Source organism: Accipiter gentilis, chromosome 14 (genome assembly GCF_929443795.1).
Source record: "Accipiter gentilis chromosome 14, bAccGen1.1, whole genome shotgun sequence".
NCBI lineage: Eukaryota > Metazoa > Chordata > Aves > Accipitriformes > Accipitridae > Astur > Astur gentilis.
This window is the reverse complement of record NC_064893.1, coordinates 19,958,513-19,985,450: the sequence shown is the minus strand read 5'-3', so window position 1 is coordinate 19,985,450 and position 26,938 is coordinate 19,958,513. Positions and strand designations below refer to the sequence as shown.

The window sequence follows — 26,938 nt, the reverse complement described above, 5'->3', positions numbered from 1 at the left end:
TTCCAAATTCAATCCAAAGGCAGCTCAATTTCAACTGAGCTGTCAATATAATATAACGTGCTCCACTGCTCTCCTAACCTTTCCTGATATTATGGGATCCTCGCTTATTTGTAATGAAACCCTATGAATAAATCAATGTATGTTAATACATGAAGTCGTCTATTTTTTATGAAGGACTCCACAAGAATCTAATTCCCAGCTTTGCTGAAGGAGCCTTTGAAAATTTTTAAGTCGCTTGCTTTATGACAGGAGGAAAATGTTGCATTTTGAGGAAAAATAAATATACATTGTTTAAAAAGGGGGGCTTTAATAATAACAGGATAAATAAGAGGCAGAGACTGATGCTACTGACACCAGAGAAGGGTGTGAGTGTGTGAATCCTCATATTTGGACTGAGAAAAACAATTTAGACAGAGCTGACACCCAAGACAAGGCAGCATGACAGAGAAGGGCCGTGAATTACACCAGGCCCACAGAGCAGCAAGAAATTACAAAAGCAGAACTCTTAAAGAATTACAATTAAACAGCTTGCATTGAAAACCTACTAATCTTTCCAGGAATTACAACTTGATTTTAAATTTTTATTACTTGCCAGAAACCTGAGAAAGAGAGAGGTCCTAGCACAACAGTCATTAAAGCAAAGTAATTAAATGCAGAGAGGAGAAATCTTTACACTTGCTCCTTTTCCTTAGGTAAGGTGAGGACCATTCAACGCTGCATGGTACAGGGCAGTATTTTGAGAGTTCTTCCTGCATCAAGGTACTTCAGGGCAAGGGAATCTGTGTAAAAACACTATCAGAGTTAGGGTGAGCATCAAAGACCTTAAATTAAGAGACATGACCCAGTCAATGCCATAACCAAATCCAGAAAGAAAAATGTGTTTCATCTTGTCCTGGTTTTGGCTGGGATAGAGTTAGTTTTCTACCTAGTAGCTGGAATAGTGTTATGTTTTGGATTCAGTATCAAAGAATGTTGATAACACACTGATGTTTTTGGTTGTTGATAAGTAGTGTTTAGACCAAGTCAACGGTTTTTCAGTTTCTCATGCCCAGCCAGCAAGAAGGCTGGAGGGGCACAAGGAGTTGGGAGGGGACACAGCCAGGGCAGCTGACCCCAACCAGCCAGAGGGGTATTTCATAGCGTGTGACGTCATGCTCAGTATATAAACTGGAGGGGAGAGGGGCTGGGGGTGGAACTCTGCTCCGGGACTAACTTGGCATCTGTCTGTGAGTGGTGAGCAACTGCATTGTGCATCACTTGTTTTGTATATTCCAATCCTATTATTATTATTATTATTGTTATTATTATTTTCCTTTCTGCCCTATTAAATTTTCTTTATATGAACCCACAAGTTTTACTTCCCCCAGCCCCAGCCCTGATTTTCTCCCCCCTCTCACTGGGTCGGGGGGGGGGAAGTGAGCAAGCGGCTGCGTGGTGCTTAGTTGCCAGTTGGGGTTAAACCATGACAAATCTGTTAGGTAGGAATGAACCAATGCAATCTGTATGCTCAATTTGCAAATCAAGTGCTAGAGAAATAGCAATTCAATAAAATTCCAAAGGGGAATCAGCAAAACAGGAGTTTGGGAAAAAGAAAGGGAACTTTGCACTGCTGGGCCACCGAAAACCACATTCACAGGATGCCCAGGTAGTAGCCTATGCGAAATCAGTGGTATTTATTTTCAAGCACATTTTATAGAAGGCTATAAATATAAGTGGAAGATGCACATGTCCTTGATTTCCGTATAAATAAAAATACGCAGCTACCCTCACCAGTTCTAAAATCGCTACAAAAAGAGTTATTTTTCTTCATTAAAAAACCTATCCCCTTAAGGCAAACAGAGCTAGAAAAGCTTTCAAGAGAAAAAAAAAAAAGTCACTGATTTAAAAAAAAAAGTCTTTCTTTTTTCTGTTGACTATAGCAGAGAATATGAATACAAGGGACTTTAAAACAACCTGGGTCAACTTACAAGAAGCAGGGAAGAAGAAAACGAGAGAGAGTACAACCACGATTTGAGATTGTAGTGTGGGTCAATTTTCAGAAAGACTGCTCACTCAAAGCAGACTTCAGTATTTCCCAAAGCTTTTTTTTAGGATATATAAACTACAGTAAAGAGAGATTTGTGGCATAGTCAAACTGTGAGATTATTGTTTCTGCAGCAGACTCTCTCTTCCAATAGATATGAACCCTGCAAACCAGGTGATACGCGGACATTCAGAGAAAGCAGTCCTTGTCACAAAAACATAACATTTAATTTTAATACATGAACAGTACCTGCATGCATCACAGGGAACAGGAAAACAATAGTACAAAATTGTGCATGTGGTCCTGTTTCATTCAGTCCATAAGGAGAAATATTTAAGGGACTGGTAAGCATAATGGTGCCTGTAGACACAGCTAGTTACCAGCTTATTGCTTTCATCAGAGTTAGTGTCGAGCTCTTCTCTGCTTTCCAGAAGAGGAGCTCTGACTGACTGAGGTATATATGGACCCTGCCAGGAGAGCCTGTGGGCTGTGTGCCCACCTCTGCAGATGACTTTCGTCATGACCACAATAAGCTGATGTTCTCTGAGTCTCCATTTTGTCATTTATAAAATGAGGGCTATTACACTCCTCTACACAAACAGTTTTGTGGTTGAGGGATTCTATGGATTTCTGTAATTGCTGAGTGCTGATGGTTAAGCAGCAAAATCACAGGTGAAACAGATGAAGTAGCCCTGAAAACAGAGCCCTCTATTTGGAAAAGGAGGCAAATTGTCTTCCAGCTAAAAAAATAATAATTAAAAAAAAAAAAAAAATCATTTTTCTCCTCCAAGTGAGATATCTGCTGTTTCTTAGATATTAGTGCTACCCCAAGTGTGGATTAACATCTGAGAGCTCGGTCTCAGTCTATTTCTCTATGGGCCTCCCAGTCTAGCTAAAGCAGCTGGAACTTGAGCTACAATTATAGCTGGTCTTGCCGGCAGTCTCCTGGAGTGCTGGCTGGCTGCTCCCTGCTGACCTGGCACACATCCATACTCTTCAAGCCATAGGCTCCCCATCCAGCTCTGCAACATTTCTCATAGCCAGGATCATTTCCATTTACTGAACTTGTTAGTATTTCTTCACTGGAATATCTGAAAAGTGCTACATCATATGCATTTGTGTGTATGCATGCGTCAACAAGATTACTCCTATAGGAAGAAAAGATGCTGTAATATATCACTTACATGTCAGGTTTCATGTATAACTGTATCATGTATTAAATCATAACTGAGTAAAATGAAGACACTAAGAAGTTGCTACCCTTCTTAATTGATTTAAACTAAAATTTCTGAAGCAAGAGGAATTTCAGGGCATCAGACACTGAAGAATTTTCAAGAAGAAACTATGGAAATTTCCAACTCTGGAGTAATTTACAAATGCACAGAAACGTGTCTGGAGAAGAAATATGGCAGTTTCCTAGAATAAGAAGGGTGCTGAAAAAACCACCTGCTCTTCTAGTTGGTATGCTGAGTATTTATCTTAATTTCTTGTTCCAAGTGTCAAACCATTTAATTACAAAACAAACAAGAGATTCTAATCTAAAAAATGAGATGACTCAATCACTAGAAAGCAGCTGTTTGAAATTATTTTAAAATAATCTAATTTAAACACAAGCCATGTCATATAATACTTCTGTATTCTGAAAAAAAAATGAATAATATTAATTTAAATGTTTAAAAACCTAGACAGAAAACAAACAAGAAAATAGTCAAAAATATATTTAAGAATTTCACTCTGATTGAAAATATTGAAAATATTTGTTTTTCTTCTGATGCAGAATAAATCCAAATACAAAGATGAGGAAAATTCTCACAAGACTGAAACTCAATGTTTTTTAACCAGCTTCCTGGCTATCTCCTGCACAGCAGGCAGCTGTTGTAAGTTGAAAGTTGTCTTTCCTCTGCAAAGTGGAATGGCTGTCCAGAGTTTGCATATGTAATGTAGAGTTTACATATCTGCTCCAGGACAACGTGATGGTCCCAAGGAAAAGTTCTAGTGGCCAACACTGCTACGGTTCTAATCACAGCAAATACTGGCACAGGCTAAAATACAGTGAAACCACGAAATATACATTAATAAATCCTAAATCTTCCTTGGAACCTCCTTTACTGAGTTAATGAAATGGTTCTCAAACTGAAGCAACAACAGAAGTAAATCTGAAGTAATCAGAAAGTCAGATGGCAAAGGAACTCAGAAGGATAAAGAACAGCCACATTCCCACCAGAACAGGAAGGATGAAACACTGAGCTGCAGCATCCACCCACCTGGACAGGAATGATTTACTCAGGAGTTGCAGAGGTGATTCAAGTCCCTGGTCAACTGTGCAAAATTTGGCTATGTGAGTCCAAACTCTTTGGAAAATGTAAACCAGGTCAACAGTACAAGTTCAAGTCTACTGGAAACTACCAAAAAAGGCTTTATATATTTAATTTCCAAGTGTTCAGTGATATATAATTGCTGTGATGGACTATGGAGAATAAAATGAGAACAGATCAGCGTAAGAAATGGGATGGTTAGCAAGTTAATCTTCCTTGTTATTTAAGCAGACGTCCAATCTACACCAGTGCACTCTCAGTCTCCCTTACCCAGAAGCATCCCCTCTTATTCCATCCTCCTTTCTGTTTTTTATCCATTTAAAAAAGTTCAGAATATTAACTCCTTGAAATCACTGAGCAAATACTATGTTAACAGCCACAAAGATGAAGATATAATATTGAGAGCATAAGCACAGCTCTTCTCTCCTTCCCAGAGCCTAATTTAACACAATTTTCCAGGGAAATGTGAACACTTTCCTAACTGACATCATCTGTGACTGTAAAACTTCTATTACAATGCAAGGACTTACAAAACTTTCATCGTGAAGGGAAAGACCATAGCAGAGGTATTAACTAAGCTACGAAGAACAAGGTATTTTCCACTGCAAATCTTTCTTCAGAAGAAAACACATAATAAAAAAATTAAACCCCACCCACCCTTAACCCACTTGGATTTTCCCATACCCCACAGCATTATGGGCAAGTGTGTGTCCATACAAGCAAAAGGAGACTGTGGTACTAGAATATATTATTATACATACAATAACAGATTATACGTATACGTAATATATTATGCTTCATCAGTTGTATCTTCAATATGTCTGTTCAGCCTGAGTATCAGCCATGGACCAGAACATAAAACTGTGCAAGGACTTCACAATCTGCTCAAGAAGTTGCATTAACATTTAGCAGTTCACTCTCCACTCTAGCAGCTACCCAGTGCCCAGTGTCCGGGTACTCGTTGAATCTCTACACCATGCTTAGTGAATACAGACAATAACACAAGTCTGGTGAATTTTACTCCATCTTTGGTGGAGGCAGGGCGGGCCTTTTCCTGTGCTTTTTTTTTAAATAAAAATATCAGTAAGTGTAGTTGAAAACTGGAGGTTAAAAAAAAATCACCATAGAAAAAAGGGTACGTATCATTAAAAACATGGTAATTAAACAGTGAAACAGACCATCAAGCGGTGTGATAAATTACCCTTCGGGTTTAGACATTCCTTCGGAAGAATGTATTACTGCATGATCATGAGGCTCTAAGCTTAATACAAGTACAAATTGTGATAAAGATCTCATCACTTCATTGTAATGGTCCTTCTTGCCCTCCACTACTAAAATCCTTTGGGAACCCTGGATAGCTGTTCAGATTCTCTTCAATCCTCCTAAATAAATAAATTAACAAGACAGAATATTCTGCTCAAATCACGGCTGATGTATCCATTTAGCCTTCCCGTACATTTGATACATTCGAGTAAGCTTTCACACTGATGAATAACTGAGTTGTCAGGATTTCATGTGTTCATAACCTTCAAACTGAGGGCAGCAAACTTTAATGTCTCAGGATTGAGAGCTTGCCAGTCAAGGCAAAAAAATACGCTCATATGTTTCTTCCCACAGCAATTGATCCCAGTATACACACCACTTTATCTTATATCTTTTGTCATATAGAATTCATCAACCACGGAGAGCAGAATTTTGCTCTCTACAACCATATTCACCATCAAACATTAGGACTTTAAGCTTCCCCTCCGATTTTAGCAATTGCAGCCTGTTTCAATGCAAATGGTAAGTACTGCTGTTAAATCAAACACTACTTTGAGATAGGTTATGCAACCTTATATCTATTTTCCATTTTAGTGACAGCCTGCATAGAAGTTTGGGGAAGGCATTTGAAACCTATAAATCCATTACATTATCCCCTACATTCCCATTGACGTTTTATGTCCCCGTCTTTATAAACAGCCTGTTCTGCGTCTCCATACCCCTCATCCAACATACAACCCCTAACTTCTGGGGATGTTTTGGAGCTGACAGGTAGCCGTAATATGGATAGAGAGATAGACAGATAATTCCCCCCTCCCCCCCTGTTTCAGTTAGTAACGCCTCAAGACTGAAACCATCTTTTGCTATGGACAAGAGAAGAGCCAGAACTAGGACCATTACACAGCCGCTATAGGCATGACTGCCAAGGTGAGAAGCTGGGTCTGCAGGGACACCCTGACTAGTGTCTCTCACTTTACTGAGCCAGAAGAAAAGCAAGCTTTTCCTAACTTACTGCAGTCTTTTGAACTCACTCCTGTCTTGTGAAGCAAGACCTGGAATCAAGACTTTTTTTATTCATCGGTTCTTATCATATCATGCTGCACGCAGGGGCATGGCAGGGTGGGCTGCCTGCAGAAGGGGCACTGGGAATATGGATCCCTGGTGACTGTCACAGGTGTCAGCTCCTCCACCACTGCTCAGCGAGCGGGAGACGAGGAGGGCAGCCTGCCCATCTGACCAGAACAGCCCATTAGCTGGATTAGCTCACCTCTCTCCTACCCTGTGGGAATTGAACTGGATGCTGCCGCCGTGTCCCAGCCAGCCCACCTCCGGCTGGCCTGCTTGAGCTGATAGAAAAGGCTGATATTAAAACCATTGACATAAGAAAATAAAGCTGCTGGCATCCCAGAAAATGAAAACTGCAGATCAGTCACAGCTTTAATTCCTTTCATTTTTAAAGGGGCCCCTCGTTTTGAACACCACTTAACTAACTAGAGAGGCATTGCTACTTCCCAACTACATAATCCTCTCTTCAATTAGAATCACCTCTATTTAACCAGAATACAACCAGGCAGACTCAGTGGTGAACAAGCCTTAGTGGTGTACAAGCCTTAGTGGTGTTCAAGTCCTACTTAGTGCAGCTTTAGAAAAACTCAATACTGAGCCGTCTGGAGTCCAGCACCAGTGCATTCACACTTCAACACAAAGCAGAACATCTCCTCGACTGCCAGGCCCAGCATGTGCAGGCTACAGAAAACACTAACTTGCCCCCATGCTTTCCTATGCCACTTACTTCAATTTCATAACAGGGTCTGCACAAAACTTTACAAATGGATGAGAAAGAAGTTGGTCACAGGCAGAGCATGATTTTCCAGGGCTAGAAATCATTATGCAATTGGTAAGAGTGCAGAGATAAGGCAGCCAGGTATCAGTGGAGAGCGCTGGATGTGTTTCACAGGCTTCAGCACTGCAGATGGAGGGGAGGGGGCACCAACTGAAAGGCTTCGCAATTGAAAATACCTTGGGAAACAATAGGCTATTTCATTTTTAATCTTGCTTTACATATTCCACTCCATGCTCTAATAAAGCCTACAAGAAAAACTTCATTTTTCACCCATTCCTGAAAAGAAACACAAATAAACTGATGCATTAAAGTCTGACAGAAATATCCTTGAACTCAAAGTTATCCAAACATGTCCTTCACTTCCTGAATCACTGCCTCAGGGAAGCAGTGTTCCCCAAGGCAGGTGTTAAGAAGCCATATGCAAGGTGAGTTAACCATGCCAATTACTTTTTATGGTGGAAGGAAACCAGCTCTAGCTCATGGTGTCTCCTGGAAATGTTTTCTTTGAATTCAGTGTGTCCAGAGGGTGTACAAGGTGAAGGCGTTTTACTGAGCATCTTACTTGCTACCATCTTAGGCACTACTGCCTTCCAGAAATTTTGCAAGGCTTCTCACTGAGTTTCTAAAACATATCTTTTTGAACCTGAGTGTGTATTGCTCATAAGATACCTAACATCAAAAGCAGCTTCAGATTTCAATGCAAAGAACAGTAAGGAAGAGCCATTCCCAACCACAGCTTTCCCTTCCGACCTTCTAGCTGGACCTGGCAACAAGAGGATTAGCAAGATGGTCTTAAAATTATGTGTGTATTCCTTACAGAGATCAGCCCAGCACCACCAGCAGGCATGATCTGGCTTCTCCCTGGTCACTGTACACCAGGCTAAGCGATGAAGATATAATTGCCCCCTCTTCAGTGACGTCTCTTAGGATCAGGTCTTAAGCTGAATAACAACAATTAGCACTGCTGAATTCAAATCTGATAATTCAATACCTTCTCCCAGCCTGAAATTTACTTCAGAATGAAAATCAGCTGTTTTCTTTCCCATAGCCTTTTGCTCAGGGTCATTCCCAGAGCCACGCTTCTATGGTAAAACACCACCGCACAGACAACTCCCAAATGTTTTACGCAGCTTATGCAATGCAGGGAGTAAATTACAAAATGGCATCACCATCAGCTGAAACCCAACAGCAATGAGCTGTTACAGATTCATGGGACAGAGCCCAAACTTGTTACACTGATTTTTCTGCAGAAATCTTTACCGTCTGGTATTAACTCTACATTTAATCTTGACAAAACTGCAGTTTCAGCAGACAATTAAAGATCTTTTCTTTTGCTTTCCAAAGGTGAAACATGATTGTTGTATAATTTTAAGTAGCTTATTCCTCCTGCTAAAGAGATTCTGCTCCAGGTTCCCAGCCCCATGAAAACTGGCACAGTCCCCACTCCTGTTTACAGCATTGCCGTATGGTAACATTTGCCACTTACATTTCCAAGGCTGATATCAAGCAGAGTGCAAATCGTAAACAACCAGGGCCCTGGATGTGGGCTATACATTTGATTTCAAGTTCAAAGCTGAGAGTGTTAGAGGTGGACGACTCAGCTCCCTGTTTTTACATCAAAGCATGCAAATATTTTGTCTAGCTCACCTCCAACTTCACATTCCAGCACAAGTCTCACTTGACTGTGAAAGATAAGACATGAAGAACATAAGGAACCTCTTCTTTTCCACATATATTATCAGAGCTGCTTGTTTTCTTGAATGGAACAGGAGAGGCACGATCCCTCTGTAATGCTCCTCTGGCTGTTGCTTGCTGTGCTTTTTTGTGCAGTGCATTATTAGAGATGTATTCCCCCTGATTGCTTGAGGTGACCTCTGCTAATATGGTCAAATCAACCTGATGTCTATGGGCATTACAAGAAAAAAACCCTTTCTGGCTGTAGCCTAAGGAAAGCAGGAGTGCAGATTTCAGCATGCATCCCACCTGCCCTGACTGCATGCTGCGGTGGAACGGAGGCACACGCGTGGGGAGCAAGCCCTGTACCATCCAGGGATGCTGGGGAACACACTTGCTTTACCAGCTAGAAACAATAACAAGTGGTAAAAGTTTCAATTTATTTGATAAAACAAACTAAAGCATGCACTTTTTTTCTTCAGTTCACTGAAGCAGGTTATCACATAGGAGGCAGAGGGGGGAAAGCTGTCAGATCAGCTAATTCAAATAAGGTACATATTCACAGCTTCCACAAAATATCAAACCTGCAGCAGACAGAAGATGACTAACACAGAAGCAAAAGCAGCAGGGACTGGTCAGATCACAGCTTAAACCCCTAACCAGGCCACATAGAAAGTCTTACAAAGGTCTTGATATTCATAAAGAACAAAAATCATAAGAGGCCTGGCTACACACCAGCAAGGTATTACCATCAGTAAGAACACTATACAGTACACCAGCTGGAAGGACCTAAGCAAATGTTTTGAGCCCAGCAAATCACTCAAACACACATTTAGCTTCCTTTACTGCCAAGGGAATTTTAAGTGCACGTCTGCATGCTCATCTCAAAAGCAGAAGATAAGTGAATCTAGCCAAGAGCTACATTCTTATCCTAAGATCAACCTGTGAAAACTCACACAAAAAATTAAAAATTCATCTTCAGTGAAGGAATCACAGAGCACTAAGGATGAGAACTCACTTGTAAGTCAGTTCTGACACAATCCAGGACCCAAATGTTTGGCCTATCTTTCCTTTTTCACACAAGCATCCCTAAATCAAACTTTACTTTTGTATATTGATTTTTTGGTCCTTCCTTTTTTGCCTAGATCTTTCAATTTTCAGATGTAGAGCAGAACTGAAAACACTAGTATCTCAAACACCAAATACCAAGAATAAAATGTGTAAGAGTTGTTATGCTTTGCTAATCATCAAATAATCTGATTACCTGTACCTCACCACGCTCTTCATATGCTAAAATGAGTTTGCCATAGCATGCCAGAAAGGCAGAATGCATTACAATGGAAGGTATGACCAGTTTTTGGCATTGTGTGTTAAAACAATGACTCTGACTGCAGTTTTTACAGCTGTGTCTCAAGTTATGCCATCAAGTTGTCCCAACTTTGGATTTTTCCCACCAGAAAGATTAAAAAGCACCTGTTCAGTGTAAGTGAAGGAAGGAAATAGGCTGTGCAATTTCCAAACCCATTTTTCTATTTTTTAAATTAATATCTCCAGCCTTCCTGTCTAGCATAATTCCCAAAAATACAGGCTGGCCAGTTTGCAAAGATTTTGAAGACTGCTGCAAGTCTAATTCAGCCTTACAAAAGGGAAAGGAAGACAACCCAGCTCCCCCGCTAACGCACACATGTCATAAATAAAAGGGCAACAAAGTCTTCCTGAAGCCAAAGTAAAAATCCTTGTTTTAATGTTCTAAGTAATAGCAAATAAATCCACTTGGACTACTTCAGACAGCAAAAAAGCCAAGTCACTTTTGCCATATTCTAGCAGAAGAATAGTCACCTTTGCAAATAGATAACTGAGTGGAGAAAATAATTTTTTATATGCAAAATATATGCATGCAATTTAGTGTTAAGATGCTGTCTTGCATATCAGTATTTATAGTAAGATGGAACATATTTTCCTGAGTAGCTTTGAAAAGGTAGACAAGGTTGAAGTTCTCATGTGTATTACTTAGCTGTTCAAATAGCTGTAATTTGAAGAGTACATGTTCTGGCCCGATCTTGCTACAACAGTGTGATAAGATGTTAAGGACCCAGGCCCATCTCACAGGTGTGGATTTGGAGAAATAGAAAAGGGGAGGACAAGCCCTGGAAGAGCTGGGACCACAGCAGGGTTACGCTGGGAACACACCCCACCCTCTATGCATTATCTTCTCCCCTGAAACGGAGGAAGGACCCCAAACAGGGAACACCGATGAGTCAAGCAGCTCGTGATAACTGCATTAGGAAGAGCATTAGGAAGCCCTGCAGATGCATGAATGCAAAGAAATACCACGATGGCTGAGGCATCAACCCTCCCCTGGGTGGGTGCGATGTGCCCCCACGTTTGCAAACACTTTTGCAACGCGTGGATGCGAGGCACCCATGAGAACTTCAGTGTGGGTGGGATGACGAGGCTGTGCCAGACCTCTGGCTCTGTGGAGGAGACAGGTACGCACCACCCCACCGCCACAGCACCACGAACCCTAATTCAGAGCAGTGCAGAAGTGGAGCCTGTGGGGTAAACAGCCTACTGCCCTCAGTCCCAAAAATATTTTCTGGCAACCTTTCTACATCTCAGTTATATACATTTAGTATCATCTAAACCTTAAAGGATTTGTCCTGTGTTTTCATTTGAAAAAAGACATTCAGTTCTCCTAAACCCATGAATTCCTAATCATCACATAACATCCTCCTTCTTCCCACCCTTGCTGAAAAGTCCCTGCTCCTTTTCTCACTCAGGGGCATATGACTTTATGCTGTGATTTTGCTTGCTTTCCACTCTAATCAAAATATTTCACCAGAAAGAATGAATCTTGTGCCTGATATATCAGGGCCTCTAAAGAGACTTCACAGTGTTTACACCCAGAGGGCTTCCATTTGTGCACAGGATGTTTATGACTTTTGCTGAAAAAAGTCACTGTTGCTGGTTTCCTCTTGAATAAATCCTGGGCCTGATTTTCGAATGTCCTGAGGAGAGTCCAAAGTCAGAAGAGAGCTGGAAATCCTCCATCACCTTGGAAAAACAACATCCCTTGCTCCTCAGGACATAACTGCTTTAGAGCAAATACCTGGGATATAGTTTTTGCAGATACTTTAGGCATTACATGAATAAAATCCTATTACTATTGCAGAAAAGGTTGACTCCAATCAGGTTTGCTGCAGTAAGTTTTCTGGTTTATTCACCTGAACTATATTTTCACAAAAGCCAGAGGCTGTAAAATGCACAGTGTATAAAGCAAGTTAAAAATCCCTACCAAAAAAACATTGCATTTTTTAAAGTGACTTCCCACACAAAGGTGTCTCTGAGCTATCCATTAGCTGAAAGTGAGATATGTCTCATTGAACAACTAAATACTCTTTGTAGAGGGGAAAAAACATGCAGCAGCTTAAGTGCAGCAAACATGTTCAAAAGTCCGAAGCTGAAACAACATTCCCCCCCAAGTCTTCATAATGCTGCAGTATCACTGGGGGCATCTCACTCGCCCTGTGCCCAGGACAGTGGAAAGCACTGGCCAAACAGGGTTGTTCAGAGGATAAGGCCTAAGAGGCAAGTGCCCACCAGCCTCTTGCCCACTAAAAGACAGTGGAAAAAAAGTACCATGACCCACCTCTCCCTGTGATGTTCCATCCGTAGCTGCTTTCTCCAGGCAGAAACACTTGTTCCCTGTGTCTCTCCATTGCCACCCGACAGTCAACAGAAAAACCATCGGATGATGCCCACATACTTCTCTTTCCCATCACAGATGTCACCCTGGCTCTCCCGAGTGTTGTTATCTCACTCACCCACTCTGAGTTACTGAACTAGGATCCCAGATTTATTTGGAAGCTTGGTGTAGCCTCTGTTCATCACTGCATAAGGTGGATGGCTCCAGTGAGAAACTTGAGCAGAGCAAAGGCAAAAGCAGTTTATTTTCAAACACTGAAAGCCTGCTTTCTTCAGCTATAACTGTCTGGTCAAAAGAGAGGGATATGTGTCCAAATGGGCAAGTCTGAGAACTGCATCACTGACGGCCACACATAGAGCACTCGGAGCAAAGCCTGATTCATTTTGTTCACACAAGGACAAGCTAAAGCCTGTTTTAAACCCCATGTAACACTGATTTTTATTTTTAATTCAATTTGAGAAAATAGGGGCATTCACTTAAACACTGACTAGCACAGAGTTAACTGTATTATGTGCATTATGGTACATTTTATTTTGTAAATTTTTTCCCAGCTGTATTATTTTGTTTTCTGAATGCACATTGTGGAGACCACATGAATGAAAAGTGAACTGTTAAGATCTCTAGATACATCTGAGCTCCAATTTTCGTTTTATGGTCCTGTAATCAACCTTCCAAACCACATGAAAACACTTCTATTGCACTTTTTAAGTGTTTTGCAAAACTCTTGGCATAATATACTTGTTGTACTCCATTACATTTGCCTGCTCTTGAGTTCAAAACAAGAGTGAAAAAAGATACATTTGTGTTCCCTTTCTTAATGGTCTGTCCTGGTTTCAGCTGAGATAGAGTTAATTGTCTATCTAGTAGCTGGTACAGTGCTATGTTTTTGAGCTAGGTATGAGAAGAATGTTGATAACACCCTGATGTTTTCAGTTGTTGCTAAGTCAAGGATTTTTCAGCCTCTGATGCCCAGACAGCAAGAAAGCTGGAGGGGCACAAGAAGTTAGCACAGGACACAGCCAGGGCACCTGACCCAAACTGGCCAACACGGTATTCCATACCATGTGATGTCCCATCACGTATAGGAACTGGGGGGAGTGGAGGTGGGGGATTGCCACTCGGGGATTAACTGGGCATTGATCGGTGGGTGGTGAGCAGTTGCATTGTGCATCATTTGTATATTCCAATCCTTTTATCATTACTGCTGTCACTTTATTAGTGTTATCATTATCATTATTAGTTTCTTCTTTTTATATTCTATTAAACCGTTCTTATCTCAACCCACTAGTTTTATTTCTTTTCCCGATTTTCTCTCCCATCCCACTGGAGGGTGGGGGGGGGGGGGAAGTGAGTGAGCGGCTGCATGGTGCTTAATTGCTGTCTGGGGTTAAACCATGACATGATCTGTTGGATTTTCTTTTTACTTCATCTGTAGGAATATAGTCAACCATAAGTTGTGTTCATTGGATAATCCATTACATGGGGTCTATCTCCTTTTCTTGGTTCTCCACACTAGCAGCCACATTCTGAGCAGTCTTCACTCCACCCCTCTTTTTTTATCACTAAATTCCTTGTGATGTTCCAAAGATTCTTTGGATTAGTTTAGGTTGCATTGAAGGGCATAACAGTTAAAAGAGTCTCAAAAGATGAAGTTTAAAATAGTCCAATTTATTGTTCCAACTCCCCCTTTAGGATAATCTAGCTCTGCTTCTTCTTTCCCTTTAATGAGCTATAAAATCAAGAACGAAGCTGTCAAAGAGTCCGACTAGCTCCATCTCTGCTTTATAAATAAGAAGTAAAATCTCTATAAGAACTGTACGTCAACTCTTTGGTCCCCCCTGTTAGAGCCCTCCTCCTTGGCAAGGATCTTTCCTGGCCTCCATGAGCACCACTGGGAACTTGCACTAGGTCTGTCCTAATTGGTTCAATTTGGTCCTTCCCCTCCCTACCCCCAACTCTTGAAGTGTTTTGAGGGGGCAGAAGTAAACAGCTTGGCTTCTCACTGACACTGTCACAAAGTGCCAAGAAAAGCCTTGTTGCCAACATCACTGCTGTGTCAACGTCTGGACACAGAGCTGGAGTGGGTTGCAGAGAGGCTGAGCAGCGGCACCTTGACGAGCAACCAGAGGAAGCCAAGAGTTTTTAACTTGTCATGGTGAGGAGGTGAACAAGGTTAATTGCCACAGATGTAGACTTAAACTTTGCGTGCTGTGAATCACAGAATAAAACTAAACTTGAAAGGCCCAGGCACTTTTCAAAATGTACTTCATTAGGTTTCAATTATAAAGGCAAAATTAGAGGACAACAGAACAAGAAACAGTGGATGTTTTCTCTGATGAAGAAAATTTTGCTCCGTCTTTAAGGCATTTCTTTTAGTACTCTCTCCCAACACTGTCCCATATTTCCCAACACTATAACCCTAAGCCATGCTGCTGTACTGCAAGATGACTGCAGCAGGGCAACAGGAGCAAAAGGCAGAAAGAACCCCCTCAGGCTCTGAATCCAGTCTTTTGCAACCCCAGGCAAATACGTAAAGGACATTTAGTCACAGTGATTCATGCAGCACATCGTTCTGATGCCACCCTCCCCTTGATCCATCCAGAGTACACTTTCTAAACCCTGACATCCTTTTTTTTTTTTTCCTCTGGATGCTTGACACTCTACAGGCTATTTTAAAGGTGACCAAGAAAAACAGGCCAGCTAGGATAATTAAATTTGCTTTACAGTGGTCTGCACCTGCATAAAAAATATTTCAGGGAAATGAAGTAGTCTAGGGGTTTACACAAATCAAATCCATAAAGAGTATGTACACATTCCTGTAGCACTCACCAAAAAAAGGCTTCAAAAATCTAAATGACAACATTAGAAAAGCTATGTCTGTTTGTGGTCAAGCTTGAGCTGTAACTTCAACAAAAAAGCCCTTGATTAGTGCGGGCCTATATTTTCTGATAGTCTCAAGTGATTCACAGTTTCAACCTCAAAGCCTGTAATGGTTCAGCCCCAAAGAGCATGAGCATAAAAATAATCACTTGTTACTGGACATATCAAAGCTGTGAATACAGTATTTTATGGCAGGTTCTTCTAGCCTGATTTCAAGATTTTACAGACTCCTTACATGAGTTCTCCAAATCTAGTATGTCAGTTGAAAGAAGGCAATAAGTTTCAAAAGGGAAACATAGAAACATTATGTTTAGCCATACCTAAAAGGTAAATAAAACACCGTCAGGTAGCTGCTGCCAAAACTAACCCTGAAAAAAATATCAGGGCATTTTATAGAAGTAAAAAGGTCCTATATTGACATTTTGAACTTGCTACAAAGTATAATTCAAACAGACTTAGCAGCTGCTCCTGAGCTTACTGCCATATTAGTGCCTTTTACCAACAAGCATTCAGACTCTGAATAGTAATAATGAGAATGCGAATTTGAATGAGGCTCAGCCTAGGCTCCTAAGTCTAAAACATGAGTAAGGTAGCATCAAAATGTGGCAAATTAGAGTGCAGACACCTGGTCCTGAAAAGTCATGCAGAAAACTTAGTTTATACTGCTTCTCCTTGTTTCTTATTAAAATAATTTGGAGGCTTGAAAGTGAAACAGATTTATGAATTCACTAGGGAGCTGCAGAGAGTCATCACACAGTAATGGAAAGGCAGATTTTTTTATTGATTCAAATTAAGGGTAATTTATTGAAAAAAAGCCATGATTTGCATGAAAGACATTGCCTAAAGACACAGCAGTCTAAGTGTGTTTTGATATATTTTGTGCATACACATACACACACAGACTGTTCGGTGCAATTCTGCTAGCAGAGGGAATTAGTAGCAGTACTGCTCTGCAGTCCTTTCTTTAGCTTATGACCATCCAGCAAGATAGAACCAGTCGGTCACAAGATCTTACTCTGAGGTAACTCAAACCTTACGTGCTTCAAGAGAAGCCTCCCCTCTCTTTTAATCTGTGATGAGCAGCCTGGTCATTCCTATCCATTCTGTCCCTCCAAGCAATGAAACCTAATCGTCCTATGGCTTCAGTGAGTCCCAGGACATCCCATCAGCTGTCTTTGTCCTTACAGGAAATTTGAGGTGCCTTTGTTACATTCCTTTTGGCCCTGGGAAATGGAGCAAATCTGAACTATCCCAGGGAGACCAGGTTACCACAGAGGACATTTGAGCATAGGTCTCATTCCCCAAAATGTTGGTGTTTTCTATATCAAAACCATTTGCCAAGGGAAGCCTATTGCTTCATGGGGAAGCTCAAGCCTTCCAGGTTTGGCATTTCTCAAACCTAGATTTGAATCTTCAATGATAAACCTAGACAAATTGTGATGCTAGAAAAATTACAGCAGAGAATCTCTGGGGCACTCATGTGCACCTCAACGTATGAACACGTCAACATTTCCTAACCGAAATGCTCCATCTCCTTTTCAGTGCCAGGTTCCCTACAGCCAGAGTTACAGGGACAGTGCCACGGGCTACAAACACCAGGATTCAACTGGAGTACCAGTGAGACAAGGTGGGCATAGCACTGGTGATAAAGAACAGTATATGTGTTTCCTCATCCTCCTCAGCTGTGTCAAGGAACAAGATTCCCAGGTGCTCCTACCACTATCGACTCCCCTGAGATAGCTACTGGCACACTGGATTCCCTTCCCTGGCTCTTGAGACTACAAGCCCATTTCTTCCAGAGCTCCTCACTCCGAAGCATTCATGGTTATGAGAAAATTTGTTGCGAATAACTGAGTCTAAAACACCAAAAGAAAGGCACACTGCATTTACCTGCCTTCACCACGTTACCTTGCTGTCGTTACTCCTGTCAGACCACAAGCAATTTTATCAGAAATTTAGTCTCTGTGAACAGGCTATTTGTGCAGCATACAGGGCACGCATGCAAGTTATTGATCTCAGTAAGCTAAATTTTCACAAGGGACTTAAGCCAGTTTCCATTTGCGTGTACATGCTCTGAAGACTCCAGGATTTGATAGAAGCAATTACTCTCCCCAAGCCACAGAGTGGCTCATTTGAACAGACTCTGAAGTTTGCATTTTGCCATTTGCATACATACAGTTTAATACCAGAGCAGCATGTAAACAGGAATGTTAGCTTTATGAAAATCTGGCTTTTGGGGGAATTGCTCGGTGGAAAACAGTAGTAAAAAGCAGGATCCGATGTAAATCTTACAGTGACGGGAAAAAAGCCACTTGCTACATGAATAGGAATACTGCATGAAATGCTGAGGAGCCTCTTACAAAGGCAAATTATCACATGGCGTAGATGGCAAAGGGATCATTTACATTCCCAGTTCGTAAAAAGCAGTAATTAATACAGCTAGAAAAAAAGTAAAATTTAATGAGTAACTGAAGTGTTCAAACAAACTGCCAGTTTAATAAAGCCGAATGACAGGGCCAAAGTGTTGGGAATAAAATCCCAAGGTTCTGTTAGTAGAGAGAAAATTCATGGATCGAGTGAGAAGAAGAAAAGGTGATTTAGAATCAAAGGAAATAATTACTCTTCAAATAAATAAGAATTAGAATGAACATTTATATTGTCTTTTCTTCCCCTCTGAATGTCTCCAAAACTCAAATTTATTTTAGCTTACATACTTAGCTAATTAAAGCTCTAAAAATAATATAAATTTTTATGGGCCATTTCTCGAGAAAACTAGCATAACTTAGAACAGACCCAGGCACTTTGATTATTGCATCAAGTTTCTATTAATTTTCATGGTGTAATAAATTTTTAAAAAATTGCCTCCTGCTGATCTAATTATGACCCTATTTTTAAGCAATTTTTAAAAATCAGAGATGTATTGCAGACATTCATTCTTAATGGCTTGAATTTAATAAAAAAATGCACTGAAGTTGGCAAAGAAAATACTGAACCAAATTCTCAGCCAATGTAAAGAGGAAAACCTTACTGAAGTTGGTGTTAGCAGAGTCGGGCTGTTTGTATGAGCTGGTCATTTTGCAGAAACCTCAATCTCTCCAGCTGCCAGCCTTACAAATTCACTTTTTATTCTAAGTGCCAAGTTGAGTCCAACTCTTCTTATGTCTCACTAATGTTGGCTCTGCAGGCCAAATCTGACTGATGAGTCTTTTTTCAAACCCCGTTTCTTTGAATTGAGTCCCACAAACCCAATGTGACCAGTACATGACAAAGAGCCATGGGGAAGCACAGGACACTGCTGTAAAGCAGTGGGTGTGTAAGGCTGACAGCTGAAGTTTTTACTCCTCACAACACGAAGCTAAAATGTCCATGAACAAGACAGGCTTATTGCCTCCAGAAGTATTCATTTAAACAGAGATTTCTCACACCAGCATCTACCTTCCCAGATGATGTCCACCCACTATGTACAAGCTACATACTGTCACTAGCAGATCCAAAGAGAGCTACTGTTCATAACTTGCTTTCAGCAGGTAACTATTAGAATGAGAATGGTGAGACAGATCTAATCACAGAGGGCCTAGGACAGTGTTGTACAAGTGAAGATGCAATGTGAAAACATACCCATCACGGAAACAGACTGACCCCAAAATGCCAATAACATTAACAGAATTAAGACAAGCCAGAATTACTCTTTAGAAAAGTACCACTTTGCATTCACTCAGCATGTCATCATAACCTCAGAATACCTCCCAAAATAAGAAACAGTGCTCCTGTAATTAGGATACAGCTAAGCATTTTCATTCCAGATATGTTTATCACGTTAGAAGTATGGTACAATGAGTACTCTAAGTGGGAAGAGAAGTAATGCAAGTAAAAGAGCACAAGCTACACTCGTGACACAAAGCCATTATTTTATAGTCTCTGATGTCTGCATGACCTGCTGCTCACAGACCTCATCTGCAGAAAGAGCACTCTTTCCACTCTTACAGCAATGAGGACCTGCTTAGTTTCAGCTACTGGCATGTACATGGGCTTTTTGTTCACCCTGTTTTCACTCTCAAGCACAGCTACTTTTCTTTTTACTATCATATTGACGAAAATCAATGAACTAAGAACATGGCTGCTAGAAGCACTTATGTTAGAGACACCTGGATACAAGGTAAGGTCCACCAGATTCTCCCTTTGCAGTGTCTGTAACACCCAGAAGAGGCTCAAGAAATGGTAACATTTCCAAGGAATAGTACTGGCCAGGGACCACAGCTACAACCCAGGAATCAAGGGAAGAAAAGCCAGTTTTGGTTAAGAGCTAAGCAAAACCAACAATGAAACTCCAAGTCTGCTGTTGTTAGATAAGTCTACCATCATAATTATTAAGAAACTGGATGCAGATGCAGCAACTCAATAGCCAAAGCTGTTCTTACAGTGTATCTGTTCTGAAAGTGATGAGCCCAGAAATCTCTCTAGAAGTCAGACTTAAATCAGATTTAGATAGATTTTCACACAGACATCTGCAAAGAGATTCAGGTTCTTGAGCTATAAAACTATATCTAGCCATCAACTGAGTTTCCAAATTTTTAAAAGAAGGCAGGAACCCATCAGCTCTTAGGTGGTCATCGCTTGTCTCTTCCTCAAATGCATGACAATGGCTCCTTAATGTAGCAGATTCTTGGCAGTGATGTTAAACTTCATTTAATTGCAGAAGATTGCAATGATACCTAGTAATAGTCCCATCCACTGAAGCATATTTCTCTCTAGGGACTTTAGTGTGAAAAGGAAAAGCTGTTGAACAGAAGGCAACATATCTTCCTCTACATTTAAATCCAGGGACATATCTGCTTACAATGCCTAGAAAAAACAAGTGCCACCTCAGAAAAGAGCTCTGTCACCTCATCTGTTACCTTCTTCAACAAAATAATGGCTCTCTGAGGGGCAGACAAGGCTGAATGGGTTGTACCAGATTGCAGTGCATTTAGCTGCTGGCAATATTTATAATCAGTAGTTTATATGCAGAAATATTTATAAACTGTAAATTTAGAGATTGACATGTTGCTAAGAGCTGTACTAACCATGTCACAGAGTACACTGCCCAAATCCTGCATCCCCTAAGGTGAGAAGAAGATGCAAGAGAAAGTGTTCTTCCCATAAATTCATACTTGTCCTCTTTCAGTATGAAGTCCCAGAAACATTATCAGCAGGAGCGCCCAAATTTTCTGAAGGTAACTAAATGAAAAATAAAATGCATCTCTATCTTCTGAAATGCCACCTTTCTCTTCCAACTGTTACTATGGAGCATGAAAATTAACTCAAAGCTGTTCATTACTTTTTCAATTATTTTATTTCACTCTGCTTACTTGGGGAGACAGGTAAGAGACATGCATTGCACATGATGCAAACACTTGAGTGCTCAGGGACAGTGTGTCTGCATTTTGCTGTAAAGACATGCAGCAAGCAGGTCTCCTAACGAGATCAATATAGTACAACAGTAACACTTTATTGGTCAAGAGTTTCTGTCAGTTTTCTCATCTCCACTGACATAGCACGTGAGTTCAGAAAAGACCTGCAATAGACTTTTGAAAACTGAGAATCCCCTGCCCAGATGGCAGTTCTGCCAGTCTTATCCAGGATTCAACCTGCAAACAGCCCTGTAACACAGATAGATCAGCAAACACAAAACACTTTCTCTTAACCACCTACACATAGACCTATACACAGACGGTTTGGTATGAGTGTAAAAACATTACTGTCCTAGTGTGTACCATAAATATTACTATTGGTACAAGAAGGAGGCTTTCTCCAAAAAACAGATGCTGTCGTTCTTAAAGGATCTGCTGTGCACAACAATAACTGGCAGGGTATTTTATTTCTGTGCTTACCTAATTTGAGACAGCACTGGAAATCCTATGTGGAACTGCAAACATGTTCAGTTTCAACATGTTTCAAGTGGTGTACCAAAAGAGAGGAACCACTGTTGGGTTTATCTTATTCTTAATTGATTAATCACAGGCAAGACTTCCACAAGAAGTGTGTGCCCCCAGCATATCATTAAGGATTATGTTCACAGATACTCTGTTCAGACAGCACTGTGTTAAATCCCAGCAAATAATTTGGTCACCAAGATGTGCGTGGAGCCCTTTAGGAGTAAAGCTGCTAAAACAATTATGTAATTACATGAAAAAGCAGTGGGTAAACTGCACATCTTGATTCCTCCTAGGCACAAAAAGCTTCACTAGGGCTTCCTCTTTATCTCAGATCTGTTTGGGGGAAAAAAAGCGCCATTGCTACCATGCTTCCACTATTAGAAACGTCAAACGCTTTGACATAATTTTCTTCTCATGCCATTGAGGAGCTCAGAGTAACAAAGGAAAACACCAAGATGTCCATGCAGCAGACAGAACTGCAGCTCATCGATACCATTTCGCCACATGACAACAACTACCAAACCACTGCAGCTGCAGGGAATTTCTCATGGTCCAGAAAGGCTCTTCCAAAGGTCCACAAAGTCCACTGTCTTTATTTAAATCTGTCAGTAAAGCAGCTAGAAATAGATGTCCCTCTGTTGCTGCTGTTGAGATTACACAAGTTAAACTAGTAGCAGGTAACAAGGGATTTCCTCAAAACTCTTTCATAAGCAGCTTTCTTGGTACTTATTACCATGACAGAGGAAACTGAGAGTCTAAGAAACTCAGCTGACAGCACAGCAGACCTTTGCCTCAGGCAAAGCAGAATGAATTCCCCTCGTTCCCAAGTCAATGTAATTTATAGCCCAGGGCTGTGTCTCATTACTCCTGCCCAAGCCAAGGTTGTTCGAACTTCAGTGTCAGTTGAGCAACAGACTTGCCTCTTGCTGGCACTCCTCTGAAAGGGGAGCTATGGTTTTATTTAACTGGAAATCTGGTATACTGTATAGAGAAGTTTGGAAAGAAGAGATAATGTTTCTGGAATGTGCAGCATTACAAGACAGATTTTATAAAGTATAATGAGCGAGAAAGATTACAGTATCCAGGAAAAGGATTGAGTTACATCTAGCGAGCAGCTCTGTTTGCTCGGCAGCAGCATGGAGGAGTTCACAAAGTTCATCCTTAATAAGGTGAGGATGTAACTTTTGTCTGGATAACCTGAATAATTGCTAATTTGTCTGTGTCCTAACTAAGAAAATGGCAAGCTAATAATGCTGTATACACATTTTTTTCCCCTCTAAATTTAATACAAGTTTAACACTGTCACAGAGACAGATAAAGTTAAATAGCTCAGAAAAACCTTTTTGCTCAGTGGAAAATGGAACTGTATCAAGCACTAAAAGGAAAAACATCCTAGCCAGTAACATGCAGGAGTTCTGTGTGCATGACTTGTGTTTGTATTTCTCTTCTCCAATACACAAATTAATAATTATTCTGCAGCCACAAGCCCCTTGTGGTCTGTGCAAAAGCAAACAAAACAAACAATGCCCTCACCCCGCCACTGCATCCCATTGCTCTGCTGCCGGTATTCCAGCTACAGGAAGCGCTGCGGGTTGCAGGTTGGAGCAACCATCATTCCCACCTTGGACCAGTCCTGTACAGGAGCTCATGGTTGGAGAAGAGGCCTGAACTTGCCCTGCAGTTTGGGGGACCACACTTCTGACTTTTCCAAAGTCACCAAAGCGAGCCTTAGAGAAAGATCATTCATTCTAAAAGACAACATATATCTAGATAGAAGCATCTTTTGCTGTTTCAGCAGGGTTTTTTTGTTTTGGCTTGGGTTTTTTTATTATACATTTTCTAGTTTGTGTCCTCCCTCAGAGTTTCTACCCAAGATAAGGGCCTTGTAGGAGCATTTTAAGGAAGACTGCAACAGCCTTGCTTTTCTTGATTCCTTCTTGTGAACTTTAGCGTTAGCCCAAAGAAAGCTTGGGGACTAACAAACCACTTCCAGCAGAAGAAGTGTTTCAGACTGAAGAGTGACCATGAATTGGGAACACTTCAACAAAAAATACAAAAAAGTTGGAGATGTTAAAACTTCCAGGGACGAGAGTCAGGTTAAGAAGTTGCTCCTATAATTTTCACTGGTGGGTGGATTTTGGATTTATTTTGAATGGATTTTCACTTATGTTGAAAGACCAAACTATTTATGAAATGAGGGAGTTTGAAACAAGAATTAAATTCTATGAAGACAGGGCCAGAATTCTCTGCAGGTATTTGAAGAGGAATATTCTTCATTGCCCCAAAACTGTATCTTCACAGCACCCCCTATTTTTAGCTCCAGAAGAAGAGAGAAGCTGACTCCAATATCGAAGAGGACACCACATTAATGAGACTCTCTCTCATCTCTCGCTTCTGTCAGACTTTTATGATTCCTATAGCTCTTTCATTACCTGGTCATCACCACCGCTGGTTTTGTCATTCATCCAAGCTCCCTTGTATACAGCCAACAGCCTGGGCATCTTTGTCCTAAATCACCATGCTTTTCACTGGATGATTAGGAAAACAAAACAGGGCTCGCTGAAGCTGTTGTGCTCTCAAATTCTGATTTCAAGGTGATTTGTGCTCCCTTCCGCCTTGGTTTGTGAGAATAGGAGGGGAAGCAAAAAACTCTCTTCTTTTGTGTGCTTGGAACCAAATAAGGAATTAACTTGCCTAGCACAGTATCTGCTCCGAAGTGTACGGTACGTCAGGGGGACAATCAATTTCATGGTTCTATAAAGCTGATTGAAACATGATTACATAGCAAGCCATGGGCTCTTTTTTCTAAGACTCGCCAACCGCCTGTGCTTCTTAGGAACAATTACTACTGCAGGTGACTTCGGATTGCAGCTGGGATGGACATTAGTTTCAATCTTATCAGGAAGTTTCAGACATTTGGGGTACAAGACTAAAGTTAATTGCACCAAGTGTTACACAAAAGGAATAATTTGAAGAAAGTTATCTTCTAATGAACAGGAAAGAGTTAGTGAACAGGTTAGTGAACAATCCTTCTCCCGTACTGGACTTCGGAACTAAAGAATATATTTTATGACCAGATGATTGGCCTCATTTTCCATCTTAAAACTCAGCTTAAGCCAGGCAATTATTGCTACTTACATCCCACCCCAGCCCACTAAATTTCATCCAGGAAATAGGAGGAAGCAAAGGCCTTTCAATTTTCCATTCTTGTACTACTTCTTTTCGGAGAAGGTTAAGGGAGAGCTAAACAGCATTTTTGCTAGTTATATTTAAGGCTGGCAACATGTGAAAGACTAAAAGCCCTGAAGAATAAAGTCCTTTAATTTAGTCACAGCACAAGCACAGCGTGGTTGGTAACAGTATAAAAAGCCATGGCGCAGCTCTAGGAATGAATATGGAAGTTAACCTACGGAGACCCTGTGAATAAAAGAGGCCCATTTGCTCCCTAGCATATTTGCCGTGAATCACACAAACACAGAGTCAATTAAACCTGAATACAAACACAGACAACACGCATACAAGACAGGATATAACATGGTCCTACACCCAGGCTTTCTCTTCACCAGGAACAGGGATAGTAGGGGTGAGAAGACTCATCTGCTCTCCTTGCTTAGACTCCTTCCTCCTGTGTTCATACTTCCTTGGGACTTTATTGCTTTTTGTTTTCTATAAATAAAACCAAATTTAATGTCTATGAGAAAGGGAGGAAGAATGGAGTAGGCAACAAAGCAATTGGGAGCACCTCAGTAATGTATTCAGGCCATTAAGGATTTCATTAGGTTTACTAAAAGGTCATTAATGATAAAATATCTTCTTTTATTTTACCTACTTTCTAAACATTATAGTCTATTCTGCCATTCAAGCTTGCACCCCACTGACATTAATTAGCATGCTATATATTAAGGAGAGTTTTTAATGAGCTGTTATTTCATATGATTTTATTGGAGAGCCTCATTGTTCAGTTTAATAGCAGAAAATGACAACTATAGAAATTGCTTTGATAGGACTGCAGCATTGAGAGGGTTATTCAACCTCCATACTTGTTCCTCAGTTAGTTCTTGATGCTGAAAGCACTGCTTAATATATCTCATAGCTGGTTTGCCATGTTACACTGGATATAGAGAAAGCTGTGGGCAATGAACAAAACCCCAAACCAACACAATGGAGTACTAACAACATCACTTACATCTGCTCTGTTTGCTATACACCATAAAGTAACAGAAGCAAGACCCACATACGTATAAATTTTTTTCCCACATTTATAGATAAAATATCAGTCCTAGCTATTATGGTAGCTGATAATTTTAAGAGCAGATATTTTTAGTCACTTAAATCTTAAACCATCCATTTGTGCTTACTTTCCAAGTCAAGCGTCTGCCTCGCCCTAAGTTGCTTTTCACAATTTCAGCCAAAACCAGTTGAATTAGAAACAAGAGAAGAATAAGGAATCCAGTACTTCTCGCTGTGCTAAAACCTAGCAGTTCCAGCATCCTTCTGAAAGCCATCCCACCCTTGCTGTCAGCAATACCACCTGGACAGTAGGGAGAACAGAAATCAGGAAAAAATGTTAAAAAACAGGGAGGGCAAAAGCAGGACGCAAAAAGGGAAGCAAGGGGCTCAAAGTGACAGAGACCGGTAACGAGATTAGGGCACAGAAAACTAAACCCAAACCCAAACCAATCCTGTCCACTGGATGGCAGGATAATAGTTAAAGACTGGGTCTAATGCACACGCACAATTAATTTCCCAAACGGAAGCATAATGCTGGCATCTCCTCTTTTTGAAGGCAATGGGAAGATCACCTTGACTGGCTTTTCCTCTTTTACACAGTTCCTCAGTTGCACCAATTAACAGGATAAAGCCACCACTTCTGGATTTTTCAATCCTATCTATTTGCTAAATTAAGCAATACTTAAGATGAAAGGGAAATAACCATCTAGGGAGGAAGTACAAACACATATCTGTAGTTCGCTTTCAAGTTAGTTAACTACTACATTTTGGTAAGCAAGATATTGCAAGATTTGAACATGGAATTGTTAAAAAGCTTTATGTATATCACCGCAACTGCACAGGCACACTGGCACTTGAAAAGATTAGATGGAAGAAATGGGATTAAGAATCAACTGTTTTCCTGGATGAGCAATAAAGAGAAACAGCATGTCTGAATAAAAAAAGAATAGCCCAAAACTGTATTTTTTCTAGAAAACAAAATAAACTATTGGAAGGTAGAAAGACAAGATGTTCACATATCCACAAAAGGATTTTTTAAATTTGAACTTCCTTATAAGAAAGAATAAGGTTTTGGGTTTGGGTTTTTTT

General features: G+C 40.6%; 1 protein-coding gene across 2 annotated transcripts in view; it reads right to left on the bottom strand.

Annotated features, from left to right (window-relative positions):
• The window catches only part of PTPRT (protein tyrosine phosphatase receptor type T), a 485,911-nt gene that overhangs the window by 119,285 nt on the left and 339,688 nt on the right, over positions 1 to 26,938 (bottom strand). The window lies entirely within an intron of this gene.